At 46.5% G+C, this 8052-nt stretch overlaps 1 protein-coding gene across 6 annotated transcripts in view; it reads right to left on the reverse strand.

Annotated features, from left to right (window-relative positions):
- The window catches only part of DCTN1 (dynactin subunit 1), a 30914-nt gene extending 23607 nt beyond the window's left edge, over window positions 1-7307 (reverse strand). For 4 of the 6 annotated variants that reach the window (XM_045446536.1, XM_045446535.1, XM_045446534.1 and 1 more), the window contains exon 1: window positions 7062-7191. The gene's annotated coding sequence lies outside the window, so the exon portion shown is untranslated. Of the gene's footprint in view, window positions 1-6929 lie in introns of all 6 variants that reach the window. The other 2 variants (XM_045446538.1, XM_045446533.1) reach the window with 2 other exon arrangements.
- Window positions 7308-8052: the final 745 nt, after the last annotated feature.

Consider the following 8052-nt stretch of genomic DNA (forward strand, 5'->3'; position numbering starts at 1 on the left):
AGGGAGAAAGCGAGCAGAGGAGGGACAGAGAGAGAGGGAAAAAGAGAATCCCAAGCAGGCTCCACGCTGTCAGCACAGAGCCCGATGTGGAGCTCAAACTCACAAACCACGAGATTATGACTTGAGCCGTAAACAAGCACTGGACACTCAATCAACTGAGCCATCCAGGCACCGCCTAAATGACTTTCTTTACCTCTCCAGCTCCTTATTATCCCAGAAATGTCTACAGCCCACTCCCAATCTGAATGCAGCTTGACTTCTTCCCAAAGTATCCCCTTCCTCCAAGAATACCCAGAGACTACCAGGCCTGCCTCCAGAGGGTTCAGACCCTGAAGAGTCAGGGAGGAAAGCTATACAATATGCCTCACTTATCCTCAATAAAGGAACTTTTGCAGGAAGGTAACAGGTACTTGAGTGCAGCCCCCAGCCCCATACTCAAGAACTACAACCTTCCCAGTGCTAGCAGGAGTCCTACTTAACAGCCTGTTTGAAGTTCCTGCCGGCTCCTCCCCATGAATCAACTGCAAATCTCTGGCACTAGGACCCTGCAGACAGGGAACCCTGAGCCTGCGCTCTAAAGAGAGAGATGCACCATTTCACAACTTCAGCAAAAGCCAAGGCAGCCAACAAAGCCACAGCCACCTTGGCTGTGCTTGGACTCTGCCTTTTGGGCAGCTCACCAGCCACTCCCCAGAAGCAGAGCATTCTGTCCTTTCTTTTTAAATCCACGTCATCATTTGATCATAATGGAAATCAATCTCCTCAAGTCACCACGCAAAGGCGTATCCATAGCAACCACAAGAGGAAGGACACGGAAATGATGCTCCAGTGGCTGCAGCAGAAAAAGGTAAGCCTGTTTCTCTTCCATTCATGCTATCCCATCATTCTCCCCCTTCACTCAAGCGCATCTTACCTGCAAATTCTATCACACTAAAGGGGATAACATAAAAGGCGAGTGTTAATAATCTATCCTATTATGTAAGGTTATATAGGTCTGTCTACTCCCATATGTGGCAGAAAAAAATTCTCTTTTTCTGGTTGATGGAGACAATTCTCTTTTACATATTCACTGTCTCAGGTGACAGAATCTCTGCCTGCAATACCTGTCAAATCACTATCAGTTACTTGTCTTTCTAGTCAGGATGCTACTCTCATTCAAGGATTTCAGAGTTTCCTACCTACTTGTAAAAGGCCAGTGGCAACACCGACCCCACTTCCCTGCCCACCCATGCCACAGTCGTGCTCACACACTGGCCAGGTAAGACTTGCTCTTAGCAGCCCAAGACTCTAGCCCCTCTAGGTCCAGAAAACTGGGGGCTGGGATTAAATTTCTGCCTTCTCTGGTGCCTAAGAGGAAGGAATGCCATTTCAGCAGAGGTAAGAGACTCATCAAATATAAACACTACTAAGCCTAAGTAATCCTCCATGCCTTGATTTCCCCTTGTGTAAAATAGAGACAACAACAATACCTTTCTAACAAAGTTGTGAAAATTACATGAGGATGCCTTTAAAGCATTTAGAAGAGCACCTGGTATGGAGCATCAATAAACATCAGCCACTATTATTATTATTATGAGAAAGAGAAAGGAGAGGCCTACAATGCAAGATTCAAGTTCAGATTCTCTTGAAGAGAATATCAGGTCTACTCTCTTTCCCTGCCTCTGGACAGTTATTTCAAGCTTCCCTTACTAATTTCAAGTCCTATTCCTATTTGAGCCCACACCAGCACCCACTCTCCTCAGCAGATATTTCTGCTGAAAAAGAAAACTGAACCTGTTAGATAAGAATTCCTTTGCAAATTTAGATACATCTGCAACCATCATTGCCTCTTTCTTCCTACATTCTTTCTTCTGTCGTTCCTCTTTCAAAGAAAATGACGTCCCATTCTTTTCAGAGCCAACCCTTCCACCCTCCTCTGAGGACCTGATTTAGCAATCATATTTTTTTCTCCTACCTTCAACTGCACCCTAAATACTATCTCTTATACAGGATCAGGTAACCTATGCTCAAGACTCTTCTAGGAAAAACTGTCTCTAGTCACCGCTACCTCTTCCACGAGATGCCACCATCTCTCTCCCTTCCTTCCCTGCCAAACTACTCAAAGTGAGTACACCCTCCCTGTCCTCCCTTCCCATCCACTCCTCAGTCTGGCTCAACCTGGCTCCTGTCCCTACCACTTCTCGGAAGCTGCTCACACTCCAAAAGTAGAAGAGCCTTGGTGATCCAACAATCCAGTCTCAAGGCACATTTTCCAAACTCGTCTTAACTTGACTTCCCTGTAGCAACTGAAGCTGCTGATCTTCCTGGAACATTTTCCTCTCCTAGCTCCCTGGACAACATTGTCTTACCTTGCACACCAATCCTTCTTGACTCCTCTGTCATCCTCAGCCTCCTATAAGCATAGCCAGGCTCATCCATTCCCGCAGCATCAACTCCCACTTACACCTACTGCTTCAGGCACAGATTCTCTTCAGAACCTCAGACCCACACTTCCACCTGTTTGCTAAGTGCCACAGACCCAAGTTCAACATAACTTAAAACACAGTTGGTAACTTCCCCCTCAAAAAATATTCTTTTTCTATATTCCCTTTTTAAAAAAAAAAAAAGATTTTCTTTCTTTTTTTTTTTTTTTGAGAGACAGAGAGAGAGAGAGGGAGAGAGAGGGAGAGAGAATGAATGAGCAGGGACAGAGGCAGACTCTTAAGCAGGCTCCATGCCCAGTGCAGAGCCTGAGGCAGGACTCAACACAGGGCTCTTGACTCAGGGTTCGATCGTGAGATCATGACTTGAGCCAAAATCAAGTCAGATGCTTAACTGACTGAGCCACCCAGGCACCCCTATATTCCCTCTTTACTACTGGCACCACCACTCACCCAAAACAGAAGACCAAGTCATCCTTAACAACTCCCTCTTTTGTTCTCAACAACCAGTTAATCATTATGTTAGGTTGACTGTCTCCACGGTTTCTCTCAGATCCATCCCCTTACCATCCCCACTAACCTAATCCTTACTTCAGTCTTAAGCCATGCCTATGTTATTACAAGAGTCTCCTACTAATGTCCCTGATCCAGATTCTCCCCTTTCGGTCTACTTCCACCGTTAGCTTCCCAAAATAGAATCACATCATCTCCCTGCCCACAAAACTGAATCTTCTGAGCACAGCACTATAGACCATTAAAAACCTGGCCTCATTACATCTAGTCTCATCAATAACCTCTCCTTTGATCCCAAAGTTCGTATATTCCAGCTACATGGATCTACTTACCTTCCCCCCTTTGCCTCTATAAATGCTGCAAACGTCACCGAGGCCATTCTCTTCTCTCATCATTAAGGCTCAGCTCTATTATCATCTCTTTCCTGAAGACTCCCAATGTCTCCATGTAGAGCTAGTCATTCCCCCCTGTGCCCTCACACAGCACTTTGGACAGATCTCTATTACAACACCACATTTTTATCAAAATATTGTCTCTCTTATCCCATCATGAATTCCTCCAGGGAAGGGAGTTTTCATTCATCTCAGTATCCCAAGCACTGAGCACAGAAGACATTTAATGTTAAATACAAGCCTGTACCAACACCAGGCTCTAGGGATATAAGCTGGCTCTGTCAACTTTCCCAGAGAAGCTTACCCTAAAAAGACCCCCACCATGGAGGAAATTAACAGTCATGCATACACGAACCCCAGCAGATGTACTCTTTCCTCTCCAGATAGGAGCCTAAGAAACTAAAAATGTAGGGACAGCCCCAGGTCCTATGGAATTTGGCAATGACACTAATTCTCAATGTCACATGCTTCCACAGTAGGAGGACCACAGAGAGACCTCTAGGCTCTAGCGCAAGTGCAGATCTAGGAAAACAGCTTGAGTGAGGCTCTGCGGGTGACAAAGGTCTAGTATTTGCTTAAGAGAAACCCTCAGGGGATATGTAGGAGCTTCAGGAGGTCAGAATGGACACTCAATTTGGCCATCAGCCAAGTGCTACTGGTACTAGCCTGAACTTAAAAAAAAAAAAAAAAAAAGATAGAAAGCCAAATCCAGAGTCTCCAGGATGGCAAGGACCCTAAGGTAGATTTCAATCAGTCAACTGCTCAGCACTTACCTCCTCAGGGATGTGGATCCAGTTCTCATTTCCCTTGGTATGGGACAGACACCCAAGTCCCCACAGTACCACCAGTAGCTGTAGACAGGCCAAGCAACCTGGGAATCCTCTACTACAATCCCTCTCAACCCATAACTCCAGGCAGCCACTAGCAATGACAGAGAAGGTAGAGTAAAACATAGAGTGGCAGTTGTCAATGGTAGTATGAGTCTCCTGAGTCTTGAATTCTCCGTAACAATTTCTTCTCCTTTGTATCCTCATGTCAGTCAGGCCCAACTTAACCAATTCTTCCTTAGTATTGCCTCCTGCATCCTTCTTTTCTCCTCCATTACTATTGTCACCACTTTGGTCACCATTTAATAGCTTTGAGAATTAAGGCAAGGCATTTTCCCCCTTTGGCTCCTCATCTGTAAAGCAGGATAACAGCTGTTCTGCCCACCTCACAGGACTATTAAATAAAATGGGATCATGCCGGTGGAAGGTTCTGTAATCTGTAAAATCTTATACACAAATATAAGGCATTCCTCTATCATCAACATAAGTCCTCTACTACTAGGATGTGAAGTATATTTGGCTCCCTGCCTCTCTCCTTCTCCATTTCCAACCACATTATATATCACAGTAACACGATGATGCACTCTAAAATATTTTGTCCATATACTCACCTGCCCCAAATCTTTCACTGACATACCATTTCTTACTTAACCAAACAATCCTGGCTCTGACATATGCAGCGTCATCTCTGCACCACTGGCAGCTGCTTAGGATGCTTTCGCTAGTCTTGCAAGCCCCACCCAGCCTTCAAAGGCTAGCCAAAACCCCACTAGACTCCATGCAGAAAGACTAAATTTAAAAGAGGGATTTGAGGGGCACCTGGGTGGCTCAGTCGGTTGAGCGTCCGACTTCGGCTCAGGTCATGATCTCGCAGTTCGTGAGCTCGAGCCCCGCATCGGGCTCTGTGCTACCAAACAGCTCAGAGCCTGGAGCCTGCTTTGGATTTTGGGTCTCCCTCTCTCTCTCTCCTCCTCCCCTACTCATGCTCTGTCTCTCTCTGTCTCTCAAAAATAAATAAATGTTAAAAAATAAATAAATAAAAGAGGGATTTGAAACAATGACATGGAAGAATTAAGGATAATTCAACAGAGAAAATTTGGGAGGACGACCATCATCTAATACTTTAAGAGTAACCTTTTTAAAGGGGGACTGTACACTTTTTTTCTGTTCAATTCTAAAAAATAGCCTAGTACCAACAGGATGGAAGTTGCAGAGATGTATTTCAGTAAGTTGAAAAAGTTCCTTATTAAGCTATCTCAGGATGAAATGTAGTAAATTCCCCATTATTAGAAAATGTTCAAGTCCAAACGGGCCCTTTGGAAAGGATATTTTAGATGGACTTCAACTATCACAAAGGTTACTGAACTTGAATCACAAGCATTTTAGATCTGAAAGGAACCTTACTGCTCTTCTAGTCCAGCCTCCTATTTTACAGACCTGGACAGGTGAAGGGGCTCATTCAAGGCAGCAAAGTTTATGTTACAAAGCAGGAAGCAGAACATGGTCTCTAAATTTCAATCCAGTGATCAACACCCTTGCTATTGAAAGTGTGGTCCATAGAGCAGCAGCATCAGCATCACCTGGGAACTTGTTAGAAATGCAGAAACAGGGGCACCTGGGTGGCTCAGTCGGTTAAGTGTGGGACCTTCAATCATGACTCAGGTCATGATCTCATGGTTCAGTCTGTGAGATCCAGCCCCAAGTCAGGCTCTGTGCTGACAGTGTGGAGCCCGCTCGAGATTCTCTCTCCCTCTCTCCTTGCTCCTCCCCTGCTTGTGTGTGCTTAATAATAATAATAATAATAATAATAATAATAATAATAATAATAATGGAAAGAAAAGAAAGAAATGGAGAGCCCCCCGGAATCTGTTTTTAACAAGACCTGCAAGTCTATGAGCCATTAAAGTTTGAAAAGCACTGACCTACACAGTCCCTTCCAAGCCCTGATTTTCTAATTCTGGAACTGCACTTCCTAAACTATCTCAGATGTTAAACAGAGTCAGCACCCAAGAAAAAACAGCATTTCCCACTCAAATCTGGGAAAGTCTCCATACCATACTTTCAGTGATCTTGTTAGCATACTGAAGGCTCTGAAATATTCCAGAGAAAACTTTAACCATGAAGTTTCAAAACATATATGAGCACATAATGCCTTAAAAGAAAAACGTTATAGTAATTTCCTTTAACATCCCAGTGGCTGAGGCTTTGGCAGTACACCGGGTAAAGAATGTCTATCTTGATCTCATCGCTCTTTGACTCTCAGTACCTTAAGCATACTGGATTAGTAAGTGGTCAACATGGGCTTGCTGTTCTCATCACTGCAATACATGAGGGGAAGCTTCTAAATCATTGCCTCTTTAAAAACAGCGGAGTTCCTGTGTGTGTGATTTACCTGTAGTTCTGCCTAACGACAAGAGGAATGTGCAAGATGACTTCTCAAGAGTCATGCAGCCAGTTAAGGCGGACCCCAGCAGTGCGAGGCACAGAAACAACAAACCCATATCCACGCCCCCACGTTTCAGTCCTCTACGGTTTTTTTCGTTTTTCTTTTGACACAAACTTCTCAACCATGTGCCCACAAGGAAACCTGTAGCTCGGAATGGGTTCAGGGGTGCCTCAGACACTCCCAGGAAAGGAGGGGGGCCCTCGCCGTTGCGGAGGAATTAGGAGGCGCCACCACTCCGACCCCGGGAGAACACCACCAGACTGAAGAGTGCAGGTGGGTCGGACAGGCCCAGACTCAGGCAGGCGCCCACCCCGCCGCGGCCCATCCCTACCGTCCCCGCTCCGCACACCGGGTTCCATGCCGCGCCCCAGTCCAGCACCCGGCCCCCCGTCCACCGCCGGGAACCTAGCGAACACGCGGGGGGCTGCGGCGGAGACGGTTGGCAGGGTGGCCGCCTCCGTACCTGTCCTGTCAGGGGCTCCGCGCCCGGCTCCGGCCCCACCACCGGCGACCGACGCCCAAGTCCTTGCCGGGCGCGCCCCACCCGCCCCGCCCGCGTGGGCTGCCCGACGCGCCGCCCGACCCCTCGAGGCCCGCCCCACACCCTCTCGCCCCAGAGGCCCAGAGTCGCTCGGGGTTCAGGGAACACGCTACTCTTCCCCGAAAACCAGCTAGGGTTAAAAACTGCGCGCTGAGCGCAGCCGAGGAGACCTCGGTCAGGCACAAAGCTGGACGCCTGGAGCGAAATATGCGCGTGCGCACTGTGCCTGGGAAGCCAACGAGGACCACAGGAGAGAGGAGCCTCTAAGCCTGCGCCCTCTGCCGGCCGAGGGGAGACAGCGCACCGGGACTGGAGGACTCGTTGCCCTAGGCAAATGGCTCCCCAGGGGTCATTCGCTAAGCTTTTGAGTGCTAAACTGCTAATTAAAACATTAGTGGCAAGCCATATCTCATCAGTTAGCTTGAGGAAAAAAATAAATTTTGCTGCTACTCAGTGTTATCCATATGGGGATACAGGCATTCTCATACCCTTGTTTTTTTTTCCCACAAGTTTATTCATTTATTCTGAGAGAGAGAGAGAGAGAGATCTCTAGCTGAGGAAGGGGCAGAGAGAGAGGGAGAAGATAACAAGCAGGCTCATGAAACGAACCTCGAGACCACGACCTGAGCCGAAACGAAGAATCAGACGCTCGACTGAGCCAACCAGGCACCCCCCTCATGCCCTTATGGTGGGAATGTAAAATAATGCCAATGTACATAATAGTATTTTGGTTCTTTTAATTTAGAAAGAAAAAAAAAAATTAAAAGGACAAACTCCTTGACCCAATGTAGCCACTTTTTTTTTTAAAGCATTACTTTAAAAAAAAAATTGTTGTTGTTGTTGTTAATGTTTATTTTTGAGAGAAAGAGCACAAGACGGAGAGGGGCAGATAGAGAGGGAGACACAGAATCCG

The sequence above is a fragment of the Leopardus geoffroyi genome, chromosome A3 (assembly GCF_018350155.1).
Source record: "Leopardus geoffroyi isolate Oge1 chromosome A3, O.geoffroyi_Oge1_pat1.0, whole genome shotgun sequence".
Taxonomy (NCBI): domain Eukaryota; kingdom Metazoa; phylum Chordata; class Mammalia; order Carnivora; family Felidae; genus Leopardus; species Leopardus geoffroyi.